Genomic DNA, 20,365 nt, shown 5'->3' with positions numbered 1-20,365 from the left:
GCCGAAGGGGTTGAAGCTGCTAAAGCCTATCTTCGGGCCTAAGGAGTCACCATTGCAGAAGGATCTAGAGCTACCCTTTCCATCTCTCATGGAGGAAACAGGGAGCCTATTCCTAGGCCTGATATCTCAGATGTAGCCTCTTCAAGACAAGCCTATCTTCGGGCCTAAGGAGTCACCATTGCAGAAGGATCTAGAGCTACCCTTTCCATCTCTCATGGAGGAAACAGGGAGCCTATTCCTAGGCCTGATATTTTTTCCGCTTCTCTGTCTCTCTCTCAAGTCTCAACTATCAAGCCTCTCTCTCTCTCTCTCTCTCTCTCTCTCTCTCTCTCTCTCTCTCTCTCTCTCTCTCTCTCTCTCTCTCTCTTCTTGAGCAGGAGTTGAGCAGATGGGCAGAGAGACAAGGGATCTGAGCTCAGGGACATGCCGATTTCAGGAGGAGATTCTCTACTTTGGATCATATCTTTACCCTCAGGGCTATCATTGAGGAGGGCAGAGCACATGGGAGGAGGATCACTTGTGGCTTTGTGGATTTCCGCAAGGCCTTTGACACAATGCCCAGAGCTAGACTGATGCGCAGGTTGCAAGACTTGGGGGTTCCATGTGAGCTCATTTGGGGTATTATGACACTTTATGAGATCGTAGTTGGGCATGTGTGGACTTCAGAGGGTCTCTCCCAGCCAGCACACTCCCCTATAGGGGTGAAACAGGGCTGCCCGCTCTCTCCGACTCTATTTGGACTATACATTGATGAGATCTCTGATTATATTGGGACACGAGGAGACAGAGGAGCCCAGTTGGCTGGCACTTGGATACCTCTGCTCTTATATGCTGATGATATTGTGCTTATAGCAGACTCACCAGTGGGTATGCAGAGGCACTTGGATACTTTACATGCTTATGCACAGGACAGTGGGCTCTCAGTTAACCTTGGTAAGACCAAGGTTATGGTGTTTAATACTACAGCTCAGTGGGTCTGGAGATCAGCGCCTATTTTCACATATGGGCAGGAGACAGTGGAGTATGTTGACTCATGCACATATCTTGGAGTGGTGTTCACTGGGCCCACATTTTCCATGAGGGGGGCAGCAGAGGCCAGACTGCTGACTAGAGGATATGCAGCACTAGGAGGTCTAGAGAGGATGTGCTCACAGGTACAGTTTCAGGAGTCGCGCCGCACTAAGCTGTGGCTTTTTGATACGCTAGTCACATCGGCGATGCTATATGGAGTAGAGATTTGGGGGCCTAGCCTAGATCGTCATAGTTGATCAGGATGCACATACGATGGATGGAGATCGATGGAGAGACCACTTGTGTCCATGATCTCCAGGATGATTTGGGCTAAGGCCTCGGTACCCCATGAGATTATCAGAGCCGAGATGGGAGCACCACCAATCGTAGTCGAGGCTCTTGCCAGATCAGTGTCCTTCATTCATAGCACCTGGGAGCTTCCCCGACACCGGTATGCACAACTTGCTTTAGAGTCCTTTCATCAGCTAGCCATGGAGGGAGACACTTCATGTTGGTATCTGCAGATAGCATCCTCGTTTGAGCTCCATGGATTCAGTTTAGACAGACTTCCACCCTTCCAGTACTCTTTGGAGGCACCCTCTCTCACCTTGACACATTCTGAGATTAGTAGAGTCATCAGACAGGACCTCATTCAGGTGGACACTAGGAGGACATGGCTAGAGCCCTCACAGGAGTTGGGGACGAAGATGGCTTTCTATAGAGACCATCTTCTTCGCACCACTGAGGATGGCTTTATACTTAGACTGAGCTACATGGATACCCATTTTTCTCATGGATTGAGGTGCGCCATTGGGCAGATCCGCACCTCTTCACATCAGTTAGAGATAGAGAAAGGCAGATTTAGAGGCATACCTCCAGGGGATAGGATTTGTCAGATTTGTCGGGGGACAGCCAGAGACGGAGGAGCACTACATCTGTTGCTGCACACCATACTATGAGATTCGAGGGCGCTACCATTGCCTTTTCAAAGAGGGATTGAGACCACTGGCTAGAGTCATGGATTATTGTGATCAGAGATGCTTGGGTTTTTATCTCCTAGAGATCTGCAGGCTCAGAGAGTCCATTATCAGGAGCAGACGCCCGACTGGCAGGGAGTCCACACACAAACAGATTACTGACTTCTTTAGAGGGACTACCCGGGAGGACACACAGCCGACAGCTCAACAGCAGGCACCCCGTGGGACTCTAGTTGAGATAGCTATCCAGTTGGGCAGATCTAGACGGGATCTTCACATCGGAGACGGTGCCTACACCGGCGGAGGATTCAGAGCATCATTGCGAGGCATCAGGCTCGTCCGACCAGGCATCTCACTATGGCAGATATCCAGGCCATCCGGCAGAGATTCATGATAGAGCTCCTAGGATGATTACCATTCTAGCCATATACTGTTGTACTCACTGTCACTTTTGTACCCCCCCATATTCATGTATTCATGTATCCATGTACTCATGTACCCCATTTTGACTAGTAGCATTAGCTTCCCACTCTCCCTAGTTGCTACTTCCGGATGCTCCGTTCTGCTGATGTATTGTAGGGCTAGATACTTACCTTCAATTCTTTCTTTTCTTTTCCAGACAGTGTATCAGATGTCACATGGTTGTAAATTTGGTCTCATAGGTCACTTTGGCCTTTTGAAGACGTTAATATAACATTTCATTTCGTTTCATTTCATTTCTCTCTCTCTCTCTCTCTCTCTCTCAACTCTCAAGCCACTCTCTCCCCCCTCTCTCAAGCCTTTAGGCTCTCTCTCTCAAGCCTCTCTCTCTACTACGACACTGGAGCCCATCACCCATACCCACTCTCCAGCTCCACACCCCAGAGGAGTTCTTAGCGAGAGAGCTCGATTCATTTTGCAAGCCAGACATCGTCGACCCAGAGCATCAGGTCCCTCCACCACACAGACAGATTCGTGAGGTTGTTTGTTGACATGACATGCTCCCATCACAGAGGCCTGACATTCACTCCACCATCAGATCGCTTATGGCCGAGGTGGGTAGCGGCATTAGCTAATCACAACATATCTCACTCTACACAGGATCATCTGTTGATCAGATGTTTTCATTTTACTTTTTCTTTCAGTTTTCCATGGCTCGGTATATCCATGGTACCATTGGATTACTTTTGGTCTCATAGGTCCTTGGGGTCTTCCGTAGACGTTAATATAACTTTCTTTCTTCTTTCTTTCTCTCTCAAGCCTATCCATCTCTTCTAAGTTCTCCTTGTCTCTCTATTACAATGGCGAGGGAGAAGAATGAAGCCTTCAATGTGCATGCTATCCATGTAGAGAAAGCTGATGGAAAGTCCAAGTCATATAGGTGGACTTGTAAGTATTGTGGCACAAGCGGAGTTACTAGGCTTCTCCAACATCTTGGAAAGGTGTGTGTGTGTGTGGGGGGGGGGCAAGTTGTGCCATGCAAGGAAGTCCCCCTAGCTATATCCGATGAGATCTTCAACAATATTAAGGGTGGATTGGGTGCTCATCGTGATAGTGGTAGAAGCTCAAGGACGGATGATGAGGCCATCTCCCCGCCTTGTGATACATCCTCCCCTGCCGCCTCCGCCTCCTCAAAAAGGCAAAGGTTTGAGTCTCCCATGAGGCAAGCCACTCCTGCCCAAGCCACCGGGGTGTCTCTTCTTCTCTATCACATCTCTGAGAACGGCAACATTTAGTGGATATAGAGATTGCACACACCATTATTGAGTGCAATCTCTTATTCCATTGGCTCAAGGTAGATCAATGGTGAAAGACATTGCGAATGTGGACCCATGTGAAGGATGGATTGGAATCTCCTATCATGACATGCGCACAAAGAGGCTTGTGGATGAGAAGGAGAGAATTGATAGTCCGGTGCGGGCGGCATGGTCTAAGTATGGGTGTAGCATCCTCTCCGATGGTTGGAATGACCGGAAGAAGAGAGGTATCATTAAGCACAGAGTGAAAGCAAGATAAGCACTAGAGTGTGTTGATCTGAGATGTGCAAGAGAGAGAGAGAGAGATATGAAGCAACTAAGCCGAATATACTGCAGTGAAAGCGATCCAGAGAAAAAGACATAAAGGTCTCATAAGTGAGGGATACAAAAGATGACCAAACTATTGAAAAGTGAAAAGGCTAGTCCACCTATCTATAGGTCATGAGGGGCTGGCCGACTGGACAAACAAGAGCTGGCCGATTGGAAGAGCATCACTTGACCTGGGAAAAATACCAAGAAAATGAAAAAAAATAGGGGTGGCCAGCCCACATGTAATGAAGTAGATTAGGGTCATTTACATGTCTATTTTTGAGGGCCTTGGGCTATATGTGACATAGGGCTCATGGGCTTTGTAACCTTTTTGATCATTTGACTTTACCTTTCTTGGAGCTCTTATGCCCAAGCTTCAATGGTGTTCTTCTCCCTTAGAGATGAAGTTGGTGACTACATCCATGTTATCTACTCCATGTCATGAGTGGGTCTTTTGCTTTCTTACATTGGTATCAGAGCTTTGATTTTGATCCATTTTCTTGGAATTTTTTTGAATTTTTTTGAGTTTTCTTGATTTTCTTGATCAAGAAGATGGGTACGGTGATTTTGATTGAGTAGAGTTCCATTTCTTGTTCCTAAGCTTTTGGGGGCTATGGGTTATAGTGGACCAAATTTTTTGGGGTGGCTTCATCAAATTTGAATTTCGAAACCAAATTTGGGAAAGAGAGTCATTAATTTCATTAATCAAGATTAATGTGGTTAATCAAAACATTTTTCTCTCTCCCTCACCTTGCTTGATTCCCGGAGCTATCCTGCCTTCATTTTGCAAAGCTTAGGGTTTTTATTGTGCAAGTCTTTGTCTTCACATAGAGCATGGCCAAGATCCTAAAAAATTTCTGTCCGATAGGACAGTATAGTTGCCCTATAGCTTTACTCTCGCGAAGAAAGCTCCTCAATCAGAGATCGTTTGTCGGTGCCTCCCGTAGAGCTCCCGACAAGGGTGTAGTCACCAACACAAATAGGGAAGAGTAGTTGAAGCTCTTACCCTCGTACCGTTTCTTGTGGTTCTCTTGCTTGCAGCTCAGTCCTTAGCACGAACCAGGCTCTGATACCATGAAAAGATGCAGGGGGGAAGAGAGCTTGAGCTCTTGCAAGCACACACACACTCTCACAAAACCCTAATAGAGAACACACAAGGTGAGAGGTTGAAAATCTTCTTCTTCTTCACTCAACAATCAACACACCATATACAAAGATAAGAGTACACATAATGAAAGGTACTCAACCAATACATACACAGGTTCTCTATAGTGTGAATCCGACTAAACGAGCTGGCGCTATAACTATGCCAGTCTCTAGAATGGCTGTCACACAGCCTGTCATACCACTGGCCGCATATCACCCAAGATCTCACCAACCATGCCAGTGGTGTAAGTGTGGGGCCTATCCCCCAGGCGGGTCATCAGTGTCCACCGCCTCACTAGACGAGCTCGATATCTCAACACTGTACACGGCTGTAGAAGCACCAATGATGACCGATCTTAAGCCTATGCACTCTTCCAATGGAATGTAGGAAGGCTGCAAATCTAAGGCTGAGATATGGGCTGATTGGGACTGTTTCTAGGTTGTGAATAAATGCTGAAAATGAATGAATGCGTGCGTTTTACCTTCACTAGAAGGGCTGTAGCAAAACGATGATGATATGAATGCTGAAAACTGTGTAGATGCTGAAAACCCAAGGTACTGTATGGGCTGAATGCTGAATGCTGCTGCGTTTTGTTGATGATGTGCAGAATGCTCAAGCGTTAATGCTCCTTGTGCTGAAGGATGAAGCGCTTGAAGGCTTGATGGCTGAATGATATGAGATGATTCATGGGATGAGCAAGTGATGCTATTTATATGTACTACATGAGCAAGTTGGTTGGTTGAAGGCTGACTGCTTCATGTCTTGCAAATAAATGCATAATGATGATAATAACGTGGAAAATGCCAAATAAATTGTGATATGCAGCGGAAGTCTTTGTATTGGAAGGATCCTGTCACACAAATGCTCACACCGTCTTCTGTATTCTGAGTTTCGTGAGTTTAGCAATCCACTTTAATACTTCAAACTTTAAAGAGATATAAGAACTGTACACCAGATTGGGTCTCGAATTACCCACTGAAGGGCCCCCTATCCCGATAACGAGATAGTATTTGCTTTAGTACTTTAGAGAGAATGACTGTGGACTGTAGATAAGCCAAATGTAAGATCTCGGAGGATCTGAAGCCTGGCTGAACTGTACACGGCTGAAGAAACACCTCAATGAACTGATCTTGAGCCTATGCACTCTTCCCAAGGGCATGAGGAAGGGCTGCACACCTGAGGCTGAGAAAAGAAGGCGGTGGACTGTTCTAAGCTATGTTAGAATGCTGTAAATGCTTATGAATGATAGAATACCTTTACCAGATGACTGGTGTATGCCTGGATGATGCACTGAATGCTGGATACTGATGTATACTGATGAATCAAGGCTGAAACTGCTGGAAATCTGCAAACGCAGGTCTATAGGGCTGACTACTGTTGTAGGACTGATGCTGGACTGAAACGCAGGCTGTATGGCTGCTATGGGACTGTAAACGCAGACTGTAGTGAACTGTACACGCAGGCCGGCTGTGTTATATGTAGAAAACGCAGATGTGTTTGCTGATTTGGGGCCTGTGGAAGTACTGAATGGCTGCGTCTGAGGGCTGTAAGGACTGTGGTGCTGCGTTAAACTGCTGGGACTGTTGAATAAGACTGTTGATGTGCTGCGTTAAACTACAGGGACTGCTTAGAGCAAAAACGCAAGCTTGAGGGGTGTTGAGAGGCTAACGCAGAAGCTCCAGAAGGGTTGGATTAGTCTAGGCTGAAGGCGGTGAATGCTCCTAGTGCTGAGGATGAAGGCGCCTAGCTTTTTGTAGACTGACTGGAGAACTAAGCCCTATGCAAGCCTATTTATACTAGATAGGGGTTGGTCAAGTTGGCTGGTCATAATTTAATAAACTTTATGTTTATAAATGACAATAAAAATACCAGATAAATCCTAGTAAATTTCCTAAGGCTTATGGGATGTTCTAAATGATGCACAAGCATATGAATGCATATTATGCAAGATGCAGAGTGCTTTCTGATGCAAACCGTAAGGCTTCTATTGACTCTACATGCATGAATGATTCTCTCCAAGTGGGTTAAGGGACTTGACTGACTGACTGACCCGCTAAGGTTGAGTAGCTCATGCCTGACTTATTTTGGACTGAGGATGTACAATGGGGTCACGACGTACGACAAATATCATCCTACTGGGTTCTAATAATGTACAAATGTTGCACTGCTGATGATGAGCCAGTTTGTCACCATGCACTGAGTGCAGAGTGCATGTGACATTCCCTCCTGCTTAGCTTGGCGGCAGGTTCATGGCTTCCAAGTAGTCCGCCAATAACTGGGGGTACTCTTGGAAGAACTCCTCGTTAAGCCATACGGCTTTGTGGGTACCTCGATCTCGGAATTTCGTATAGAACTGACGTATCCGTCGACCGGAACCATGCTTCCATCGATGAAGAAGGATATGCTCGGGCTCAATAACTTCTGCTTCGTCTACCACGTTTGGTTGCTGTTCATCTGAAACATCAAACACTTTTGGACCAACATATGGTTTTAGCCAAGAAATTGAAGGTCAGCTCTTCACTCACAGTGGAGTGATCAGCACACTAGAGAGGATCATCTCTTCCACCAAGTTGGAGGAATGATCAAGTACATCCCTGGTCAGTATAACCCAATATAGCAGATGTTCTTAGTAGAAAGACCAGCATCCAGACGAGTCAGGTGTCTATCATTCTCAACATCTCTGGAAAAGACTTAGAAGATCAGTACGTCGATTCCGTAGAGTTTGGTACTCAACCCAATTTGGCCCTCAATTATGAGCCTGGCCATTATTCAGTTCACAGACAGGCATGTAAGTTCAGACGAGATATCCACTTCAAGGAAGGCGATTGGGTCTCTCAGTGTATCATGAAACAAGTGGGCAAACATTGTCCCAAGCTTTCATTCCATAGTTTTGGTCCTTTTCCAATAGTCAACTTGGCATCGTCGGAATCCACTTAAGTGCTTGGTGGTCTGTGGTGGTGACTGTGAAAATGTGTCCATAAGGAACAGGTTTCAAATGTTCGAGAACTGACTGCTGTTCTAGCTTGCCCTTGAAAGTCTTGGAAAGACAAAGAGGGAAACTTGCTAGGAGGTTCTGCTAACTGTGGGATACTGGGGAGGAGATCATCCTTAAAAATGTCTGAATGAGAAAGGTGATCTGCCATTGAGGGACTGAAGATGATGAGACAGCGGTTATCGATGAGATAGAAGTTGTCTGAGCATAAATCAATGCTCCTTCTGCTCCCTTGCACATAGCTCGTCGGACCTGGAGATGAGAAATCATAGGAACGCCAAGAATGCTCCTATCCCCCCGAATCATGATAGGCTCAGGAAAACCTTTAGAGATAATAAAGGTGTCCTGCCCCCAATCGGGAATAGGTTCATATTGACGAAACCACTGGATTCCTAAGATCATGTCACATCCCAAAAGAGGAGAGATAATGAAATCTCGCTGGAATGAGGCCTTTTGAACTTGAAAAGAAAACTGTTGTGCTTGTTGAGATATGTGGGTGCGGAGACCAGGTGTAAACCCGTCTACCTCCAAATGATAGGGCACTAAGGTACAGCTCATGCTGGTAGCCAATTGGGGAGAGACGGCGTCCTTAGAACTGCCCATGTCAAAAAGGATGATGAACTGTCGGCCCTTGGCAGAGCCATAAGCTCGGATTAGGCTTTTCTGTGTGGTTGTTGCCTCACCCTCCTGCTTAGCATCAAGTACCATGGATGGCATGGAATGCATAGAAGGTAAGATTTGAACCGCATTGGTGGTAGCAGGCGGGTTTGGAGGAGCGGAGGATACTGTGGCAACTGTGGCAGAAGACTCTTTGGAGGCTTGCTCTGCTTGTCTTTTTGGACAATCCTTCTTACCATGCCCAATGGTATGACAGAAAAAACATCGGTTTTCTGACTGATACTGTCTTTGCTCCTCTGGAGGAAGATAACCTCCAGTAATGCTTGCTTGAGCCTTTTCCTCAGGGGTTTTCTTAGGCTTGGATTCCTTACCCCCTGAACTAGAGCTAGGACTGTTGTCTATCTTAGTGTCTTTAGAAGACGAATTACTCTTCCCCTATTGGGGTTTGGTACTGGACTGTGATGACTGCTTGGGCTTGCCTCCGTTCATCTTCATTTCTTCATTCTGAGCGAGAGTCAGAGCCCGGTCATATGTACTTGGTTCAAAGTTATGAACTGTGAACCGAATGTTAGAGTCCAATCCACGAATGAATTGCTCCATCTTAGCCTGTGCAGATAGCCCTAACTGCTGTGCTAAAGTAATAACCTTTCCGGAAAACTGAAGCACTGGGGATCCATTCTGTGTGAGTCCATAGAACTCATCTTTCAGACCAGTCATGTACTGGGGCAGGAGAAATCTGATCTTCAGGTCATGGACAAAGATGTCCCAGTCAAAGGCTGTGACACCTGTGGCCTGGTCTGTATGAATACTAGACTAACGCTGCCTCACCAGTGAGATGGGGAGCCGCTAAGTGGACTTTATCTTGGTGGTCTGTGATCCTAGATAATGGAAAATGAGCATTAAACTGATGAATAAATTGATTAACTGATGAATGATCACACTTACCATCATACTTATTGAAGTTTGGTTGACTGCGAATGATGGTGGTTGATGCTGCTGCGGACTGCGAGCTCGTGACACCTATGACTGGGGAGACTGAGGAGAGCTGCTGATACCTCAAGTGTATGGCCTCCGTTTCCCGTTTGTGCTCGAGTAACATACGTTCTCGATCAAGCTCACGTTGATGTTCTCGAGCGGCGAGTTCAGCTTGACGCCAGTCTTCGTCGATCATGCGTTGGGCTTCGTCATAGTCTCGTCTTTCTGCTTTTTCTTCTTTTCTTTGGGCCTCATCCTCTCTCCCTTGTTGTTCCATCTGAAAGAAGAGGGAGATGTAGTTGGGTGCTGCTGGAGGCGGAGGAGGACGTGCTGTTGCTGCCTCCAAGAGTTGGAGACGCTCCATGAGCAGTTGGTTCTGAGCTCTAAGAAGAGCTATGGTGTCTGCTGTAGGCGGAAGAACATGGTCTCCTTCGGGGGAGACGTCTTCCGGCTGATGAGTACTCTCTTCTGTAGACATGATGCTGAAGTCGGTGGTCGTGCCGGAACGCAATCTAACCATCCAAGGATGCCCCCACGCTAGGATACGGTGTGTGTGGACAATCTGAATTTGATACCAATGTGAAATGCAGCGCGGAAGTCTTTGTATTGGAAGGATCCTGTCACACAAATGCTCACACCGTCTTCTGTATCCTGAGTTTCGTGAGTTTAGCAATCCACTTTAATACTTTAGACTTTAAAGAGATATGAGAACTGTACACCAGATTACCCACTGAAGGGCCCCCTATCCTGATAACGAGATAGTATTTGCTTTAGTACTTTAGAGAGAATGACTGTGGACTGTAGATAAGCCAAATGCAAGATCTCGGAGGATCTGAAGCCTGGCTGAACTGTACACGGCTGTAGAAACACCTCAATGAACTGATCTCGAGCCTATGCACTCTTCCCAAGGGCATGAGGAAGGGCTGCACACCTGAGGCTGAGAAAAGAAGGCGGTGGACTGTTCTAAGCTATGTTAGAATGCTGTAAATGCTTATGAATGATAGAATACCTTTACCAGATGACTGGTGTATGCCTAGATGATGCGCTGAATGCTGGATACTGATGTAGACTGATGAATCAAGGCTGAAACTGCTGGAAATCTGCAAACGCAGGTCTGTAGGGATGACTACTGTTGTAGGACTGATGCTCGACTGAAACGCAGGCTGTATGGCTGCTGTGGGACTGTAAACGCAGACTGTAGTGAACTGTACACAGGCTGCTGTGTTATATGTAGAAAATGCAGATATGTTTGCTGATGTGGGGCCTGTGGAAGTACTGAATGGCTGCGTGTGAGGGCTGTAAGGATTGTGGTGCTGCGTTAAACTGCAGGGACTGCTGAGAGCAAAAACGCAAGCTTCAGGGGTACGCTGAGCAAAAACGCAAGCTTCAGGGGTGTTGAGAGGCTAACGCAGAAGCTCCTGAAGGGCTGGATTAGTCTAGGCTGAAGGCGGGGAATGCTCCTAGTGCTGAGGATGAATGCGCCTAGCTTTCTGTAGATTGAATGGAGAACTAAGCCCTATGCAAGCCTATTTATACTAGATAGGGGTTGGTCAAGTTGGCTGGTCATAATTTAATAAACTTTATGTTTATAAATGACAATAAATGCTTAAATAAATACCATAAAATATGGGAAAAATACCAAATAAATCCTAGTAAATTTCCTAAGGCTTATGGGATGTTCTAAATGATGCACAAGCATATGAATGCATATTATGCAAGATGCAGAGTGCTTTTTGATGCAAACCCTAAGGCTTCTACTGACTCTACATGCATGAATGATTCTCTCCAAGTGGGTTAAGGGACTTGACTGACTGACTGACCCGCTAAGGTTGAGTAGCTCGTGCTTGACTTATCCTGGATTGAGGATGTACAATGGGGACACGGCGTCGTACGACAAATATCATCCTACTAGGTTATAATAATGTACAAATGTTGCACTGCTGATGATGAGCTAGTTTGTCACCATGCATTGAGTGCAGAGTGCATGTGACATAAATACTATAAAATATGGAAAAAAGGCGAGATAATATTCTGAGGCTTCTACAATGGTCTAGGTGGTCTAAATGCATATGGGATGAATGCTATGCAAAATGCAAACATGTCTTGATGCAAACTCTAAGGCTTCTATGACTTCTATATGCATGAATGATTCTCTCCAAGTGGATTAAGGGACCTTGATTGGCTGACTGACTCCTCAAGGTTGAGGAATGACCTACGTAGCTCGTGCTTGACATATCCTGGATTGAGGATTACAATGGGGCCACGGCGTACGACAATTATTAAATCCTAAACGGTTCTACTGCTGTACAGTGTTACATTGATGATGAGCCATCTGTCACACTACAGTGCAGAGTGCATGTGGCATTTCCTCTTTCTTAGCTTGGCGGCAAGTTCATGGCTTCCAAGTAGTCGCCAACAACTGGGGATACTCTTGAAAGAACTCTTCATCTAGCCAAATTGCTTCATGGGTACCTCGATCTCGGAACTTCTAATAGAACTGACGGAGTCTAGGACCAGAACTATGCTTCCAACGATGATGAAGAATCTACTTAGGCTGAATGACTTCTGCTTCGTCTACCACGTTTGGCTATTGTTTATCTGAAACATCAAACACTTTTGGTCCAACATATGGTTTTAGCCAAGAAACATGGAAAACATTATGCATCAACCAACTGTTAGGAAACTTCAACTTCATGGAGACATCACTTAACTTTTTAACTATAGGAAAGGGTCCAAAACTACGAAAAGAAAGCTTGGGACAACGTTTTCCCACTTGTTTCAATCTCTGTTTTGTGATATGCGCATAGACCCGATCCCCTTCCTTGAAGTGGACATCGCATCTATACTTATTTGCCTATTGATGAACTGAATACTGGCCAAGCTCATAATTGAGGGCCAAACTGGATTGAGTACCAAACGCTGTGGAATTGACATGTGGATTGGTCATGCTATCCAAGTTTATTCCAGAGATTGTGAGAATGGTGGACTCCTAAATGGTCTGGATGTTGGTCTTTCTACTAAGAACATCTGCTACTAGGTTATGCTGACCAGGGATATACTTGATCATTCCTCTAAACTGGTGGAAGAGTTGACCCTGTTTACAGGTGTGGGATTATGCATAATGAAGGATCCCGTCACACAAGTCTCACATCGCCTTCTTTATCCTGTGTTTCGTGAGTCTTTAGCAACCCACTTTTAGCACTTCAAACTTTAAGAGATTAGAGAGAGAGAGAGAACTGCACACCTTATTGGGTCCCAAATTACCCACTGAGAAAGGGTCCCCTCCTATTGCTAGAAGTATTTGCTTTATTATCTTTGAAGAGAATGACTTTGGACTATAAATAAGCCAAACGCAAGATCTCTGAAAGACCAAGAGTCGGGCTAAATCGTACACGGCTCTAGAAGCATCAATGATGACCGATCTCAAGCCTATGCACTCTTCCCAATGGAATGTAGCAAGGCTACAAATTTGAGGCTGAGATGTGGGCTAATTGGGACTGTTTCTAGGCTATGAATGAATGCTGAAAATGAATGAATGCGTGCGTTTTACCTTCACCGGAAGGGCTATAGCAAAATGATGATGATATGAATGCTGAAAACTATGTAAATGCTGAAAACATGAGGTACTATATGGGTTGAATGCTGATTTCTATTGTGTCTTATTGATGATGTGCTGAATGCTCAAGCGTTAATGCTCCTTGTGCTGAAGGATGAAGCGCCTGAAGGCTTAATGGCTGAATGATATGAGATGATTGATGGGATAAGCAAGTGATGCTATTTATATGCACTACGTGAGCAAGTCGGCTGGCTGAAATTGGCCGATTGCTTCATGTCTTGCAAATAAATGAATAATGGTGATAATAATGCGGAAAAATGCTAGATAAATACTATAAAATATGGAAAAAATACCACATAATATTTTGAGGCTTCTACAATGGTATAGGTGGTCTAAATGCATATGGGATGAATGCTATGCAAAAATCCAAACATGTCTTGATGCAAACTCTAAGGCTTCTATGACTAGTCTATATGCATGAATGATTCTCTCAAAGTGGGTTAAGGCACTTTGACTGACTGACTGGCTCCCTAAGGCTGAGAAATGACCTATGTAGCCCGTGCTTGACATATCCTGGACTGAGGATTACAATGGGTCACGGTGTATGGCAAATATCAAATCCTAAAGGGTTCCATTGTTGTACAGTGATGCATTGATGATGAGTCATCTTGTCACCATGCACTACAGTAGTGGAGAGTGCATGTGACATTCCCTCCTACTTAGCTTGGTGGCAGGTTCATGGCTTCAAAGTAGTCCGTCAAACAACTAGGGGTACTCTTGAAAGAACTCTTCGTTAGCCAAACTGTTTCGTGGTTGGGTACCTCAATCTGGGAACTTTGTATAGAACTGACAGAGTCTTCAACTGGAACCATGCTTCCAACGATGAAGAAGGATCTGCTCAAGCTCTATGACTTCTGATTTGTCTACCACGTCAAGCTGTTGTTCATCTGAAACATCAAACACTTTTGGTCCAACATAAGGTTTTAGCTAAGAAACATGGAAAACATCATGCATCGTCCAACTGTTAGGCAACTTCAACTTCATGGAGACATCACTTATCTTTTTAACTATAGGAAAGGGTCTAAAACTACGGAAAGAAAGCTTGGGGATAGCATTTGCTCACTTGTTTCAATCTTTGTTTCATGATGCGCAAATAGACCCAATCCCCTTCTTTGAAGTGGACATCTCGTCTAGACTTATTTGCGTGTCTATGGATTGAATAATGGCGAGGCTTAGAATTGAGGGCCAAACTAGTTTGAGTACCAAACTTTGCGAAATCAACATATTGATCTTTCATGCTATCCAAGTCTTTTCCAGAGATTTTGAGAATGGTAAGACTCTTGAATGGCCTGGATGTTGGTCTTTCTACTAAGAGCCTTGGTCATGGGGTAATGCTTACCAGGGATGTAATTGTTCAGTCCTCCAAACTGGTGGAAGAGCTGACTCCACTGGTGTGCCGATCGCACTTGGCATGGTTAGAAGCCACTAAAGTGCTTGGTGGTCTTTGTTAACTGTGAAAACTCATCCATAAGGAATAGATTTGAAATGTTTGAGTACTGACAGCTGTTCTAGCTTGCCCTTAAAAGTCTTGGAAAGATGATAGGGAAACTTGCTAGGAGGTTTTGCCCTAGGGACCAAATCAATATGATGATCCTCAGGATGAGAGGGTCGAAAACTGGGTGGGAGATCATCCTGAAGCAAAATGTTTGAATGAGAAAGGAGATCTGCCAATTGAGGGACTGAAGAAGAAGATGAGATAGTTATTATCGATGAGATAGAAGTTGTCTGAGCATAAATCAATGCTTCTTTTGCTCCCTTGCAAATAGCTTGTCAGGCCTGGAGATGAGAAATAATAGGAATGCCAAGAATGCTCCTATCCCCACGAATCATGACAGGCTTAGGAAAACCTTTAGAGATAATAAAGGTGTCCTATCCCCAATTGGGATAGGTTCATACTAGCGAAACCAATGGATTCCTAAGATCATGTCACACCCCAAAAGAGGAGACAATGAAATCTCGCTGGAATGTGGCCTTTTGAACTTGAAAAGAAAATTGTTGTGCCCGTTGAGATATGTGGGTACAGAGACCAGGTGTAAACTTGTCCACCTCCAAATGATAGGGCACTAAGGTACAACTCATGTTGGTAGCCAATTGGGGAGAGATGGCGTCCTTAGAACTGTCCATGTCAAAAAGGACTATGAACTGGCGGCCCTTGGCAGAGCCATAAGCTTGGATTAGGCTTTTTTGTGTGGTTGTAGCCTAGATGAGCAAGTCGGCTACTAAAATTGGCCGACTGTTTCATGTCTTGCAAATAAATGAATAATGGTGATAATAGATAATGTGAAAAATGCTAGATAAATACTATAAAATATGAAAAAAATACTAGATAATATTTTGAGGCTTCTACAATGGTCTAGGTGGTCTAAATGCATATGGGATGAATGCTATGCAAAATGCAAACATGTCCTGATGCAAAGGCTTCTATGACTTCTCTATGCATGCATGAATCTCCAAGTGGGTTAAGGGACTTTGATTGATTGACTGACTCTCTAAGGCTGAGGAATGACCTACGTAGCTCATGCCTGACATATCCTAGACCGTGGATTACAATGGGGTCACGACGTACGATAATTATCAAATCCTAAAGGGTTCTACTGCTATACAATGTTGCATTGATGATGAGCCATCGTGTCACCATGCACTACAGTGTAGAGTGCATGTGACACACTTTGAAGGGTATGCTCATGCATGGTGGAGGCATCTCCAATCACAAGGTTATAAGGCCACAAGTTGGGATGCATTCAAAGAAGATATGAGAGATGCATTCACTTCCAAGATGCACAAAGACAAAATGGTTTGTGAATGGGACGATCTACAACAAAGATACTTGAGCGTGAAGGAGTATACACATAAGTTTCTCAAACTTATGGTTCATGTTAAAGGGTTTAGTGAAGAGTTTAAAATAGTGAAGTATATCAAGGGCTTAAAGAATGCAATTGGAACGGATGTGAAGGCACAAAGACCAACAACTCTCAAGGATGCAATGATCTTGGCTGAGGTATATGAAGAAAAGTATGCAAATACATGGGTGAATCGTTGGCCGCATTATGGGTCAAATGCTTTCACAAGGCCACCTCTTACCACTCCCAATGTACCCAAATTTCCTACCGCCTATGGTAGTGGTGGTAAACCATACAATGCGGGTGCTTTTAAAAGTGGGAATACTTTTCAAAAGCCTTCACAAGCGGGTGTAAAGCTATCTAATGATGGGGTTACTAAGACCAATTTTGTGAAGGAAGACCTCATTAACGAGATGAGGGACAAAAACCTATGCTACAAATGTGGTGGAAAGTATAGCAAGGACCATTGGAAGAAGTGCAAAGCTCGTAATGTCAAGATTAATATGGTTTATTCGGAAGTGGTGGATACTACTAAATAATGACAAAGAAACGGAGCCACTTGAGGAACCATATGAGTTTGTGGATGCCAACTATTCTTTAGAACTAGAAGGGGAGTTTTCTTTTGATCCTGGTGGTTCTCTTGGTGATCTTCATGATTATAATGATGGCTTACCTCATACTTTGGGTGCTACAAATGCATATGAACACAATGCTACTCTTTGTTCCATATCCAATGAATCTTATGCCGGTTGCAAAGGGGCACATACATTGAGATTCAAGGCTAAGGGCAAGGGAAGAGATGCATTTGTGTTGGTGGACAGTGGTAGCACACATAGTTTTGTGAACTACAAATCATTGGGAAATCTGAAGTTGACACGGAGGCATTGGCAGCAGTGAAGAGAAAAGTTGAAGTAGCAAATGGGGATAGCATGGATTGCACACTGATTTGTAGAAATGTGGAATTAATGCTCTCAAAAGAGTACACTTGCAAAGCTGAATTGTTGGTGCTAGATATGGGGATTGATATGGTTTTGGGGTATGATTGGCTATCAACTCTTGGAACCTTCTCTATAAATTTGTAACAAGGCTGTTTATGCATGGGAAGGAGACCATTATATTGCATGGTTTTGGCACCTCAAAGTTAACCTTGATCAATAGCACACAACTCAAGAGGGAATTGAAAAAGACTGTCTATATGTACGTTTTGCAGCTTTGTAAGGATGAAGACAATGAAAAAGAGAGCAAAGTTACACATGTGGGCATAAAGAAGCTACTTAAGGAGTATGAAGATGTGTTTCATATTTCCAAGTGCTTTCCCACCGATGAGGGAGGTAGATCATGCCATTGAGTTGGAGCCGAATGCAAGGCCGGTAAACAAACCTCCGTATAGATTATCAAAAGTGGAGAAAGATGAAGTTGCAAAGCAAATTAAAGAGCTCATTGATATAGGTTGGGTGGAACCGAGTCAATCACCATTTGCATCACCCGTTTTATTGGTAAAGAAGAAGGATGGGACTTTTAGAATGTGCATAGATTATCGGGATGTTAATAAAATCACATCAAGAATAGGTAGCCAATCCCAAGAATTGATGATCTCTTAGATAAATTGAAGGGTGCCAAGTTCTTCACCAAGATTGACTTGCGGTCCGGTTACCACCAAATAAGAATGAAAAGTGGGGATGAGCATAAGAAGGCATTTCGTACTGAAAGAGGTCTCTATCATTTCATGGTGATGCCGTTTGGAGTATGTAATGCACCGACCACTTTTCAAGCATTGATGAGCAAAGTGCTACAACCATTCCACTTCAAGTTTGTATTGGTGTTTTTCAATGATATATTGGTGTATAGCAAGAGTGAAGAGGAGCACTTGGTTCATGTGAAGGAGGTATTTGATGCATCGAGAGCCAATCAATTGTATGCTAAAGAAACCAAGTGTACATTCATGGCAAAAGCGACGGAATACCTTGGTCACATTGTGAGTATTAATGGCATAAAGGTGGATCCTAAGAAGGTGGAATGCGTGAAGAATTGGCTTGCTCTGACCAATCTCACTCAAGTGAGGGGATTCTTAGGTATCTTATCATTCTATCGCCGGTTCATTGAGAAGTAAGTATGCACATATAGCGGCTCCTTTGACGGATAAATTGAAGAAGGAGGCATTCTTTTGGGATGTAACAGCATAAAAGAGTTTTGATTAGCTGAAAAGAATGCTTACTTCAGCACTCTTGTACAAAAGCTGTCCATTTTGTACTAACAAAAGCTGTCCATTTTGTACTAACAAAAGTGAGACACTCGACATCTATGGTGGCACACCAATTCATGGAAAATGTGTTCAAGTTGCATGGTATGCCGCAGCAAATAGTGAGTGATCGAGATGTGAAGTTTATGGACACATTTTGGCGTACATTTTTTGATAGCATGGGCACTAAGTTGACTCCTAGCACGGCCTATCAACCGATGGTCAAACCAAGAGGGTAAATAAGTGGCTTGAAACTTACTTGAGGCATTATTGCTATGAAACGCAACATGCATGGGACGATTGGTTGCATTTAGCGGAGTTCACCTACAATAGCACCTATCATAGTAGTATTGGAATGTCGCCTTTTGAGGCTATGTATGGCTACAAGGTGCATGTACCAATTGTAGAATTCAAGCAAGAGAATGCAAATCCACATGAAAGGGAGGAAGTGGAAAGAATGCAAACTCTTTTGTAAACATGCAAAGAGAATATCAATAAGTCTTAAGAGAAGATGAAGCATTATGAAGATGCACATCAAAGGCCATTGGAATTCAAAGAAGGGACTTTGTGTTCTTGAGAATACCTAAGACTCGATATGGATCTCTCAAAGGTTGTACCAACACAAAGCTTGCACACTGTTATTATGGGCCATACAAAGTATTGAGAAGGATTGGTGAAGTGGCTTATTAATTGCTACTTCCATCTACTACAAGGATACATGATGTCTTTCACGTATCACATTTGAAGGCATATGTAGGGCTGGAGGTGTGAGTATTGGATGAGCTTCCACCCATGAGTGAAGATGGCATGGTGGAGTACATTCCTCAAGATGAAGCAACATGGTAGCCTGCCTCTATGTTGGAGGGGATGGAACACCTTTTTGATGCATCCAAGGTGCATTCTTGAGTCAAAACAGTAAAAAATAGCTTGCTATAATTTACTGTTATGAGGCATAAAAGAGGTTCAAACGGATGCAATTGACATATACACTTCTTAGCCATGATTGACAATGAGTTGGGGAGCATTACATGAAGTTTTGGAGGTCTCAAAGGCTCAAATCATGCTCTTTTAGACAGCTTTGGCAAAGAAGTGTCAAGTGGTTCATGTTGATGCTTATGCAAACCATCCATACTATGGTTTTACTTGTGCATGTTTTGAGGAAGAAACATATTTGGGTGGGGATGGTTTGTAATGAAGTAGATTAGGGTCATTTACATGTGTATTTTTGAGAGCCTTGTTCTATATGAGACATAGGGCTCATGGGCTTTGTAACCTTTTTGATCATTCGACTTTACCTTTCTTGGAGCTCTTATGTCCAAGCTTCTATGGTGTTCTTCTCCCTTAGAGATGAAGTTGGTGACTACACCCATGTTATCTACTCCATGTCATGAATGGGTCTTTTGCTTTCTTGCACCACAACCAAGGGCCATAAAAGGGATCAAATGTGGACACAATACATGGGCAGAATATGGGGATGAATATGCTAACACCCTCTCTCAGCACCAGATGCTGAAGAAACTCTGAGAAGTCAAAGATGAGGAGCCAAGGAAGCTTGAGAAACCGGCTTGGTAAACAAATCTGTTGCATTCTCTGCTGAAGGACAATACTTCAAACACAAATCTCCAGCAAGAACCTGTTTACAAACATAGTGATATTGAATCTCAATGTGTTTCGTACGAGCATGAAACACATTATTTCGTACGAGCATGTTTTGTACTCAATGTGTTTCGTACGAGCATGAAACACAGGGTTCTTGATGATGGCGATGAAACTCTGATTGTCACAGCAAAGAAGAGTAGATCCGGTAGGAGGAAAGCCAAGTTCTCCCAATAATCTCAGCAACCAAATCGCCTCGTAGGTAGCATAACAAACTGCACAATACTCCGCCTCTGTAGAGGAAAGCAC

At 44.0% G+C, this 20,365-nt stretch overlaps 1 pseudogene; it reads left to right on the top strand.

Annotated features, from left to right (window-relative positions):
* Nucleotides 1-554: 554 nt before the first annotated feature.
* Nucleotides 555-11,058, top strand: LOC147630495 (uncharacterized; annotated as a pseudogene).
* The last annotated feature ends 9,307 nt before the right edge of the window (nucleotides 11,059-20,365 follow it).

The sequence above is a fragment of the Cibotium barometz genome, chromosome 16 (assembly GCF_041138505.1).
Source record: "Cibotium barometz isolate CiBa-2024 chromosome 16, ASM4113850v1, whole genome shotgun sequence".
NCBI classification, from domain to species: domain Eukaryota; kingdom Viridiplantae; phylum Streptophyta; class Polypodiopsida; order Cyatheales; family Cibotiaceae; genus Cibotium; species Cibotium barometz.
Note: the sequence above shows the minus strand (reverse complement) of the source record. Positions and strands in the feature narration are given on the sequence as shown.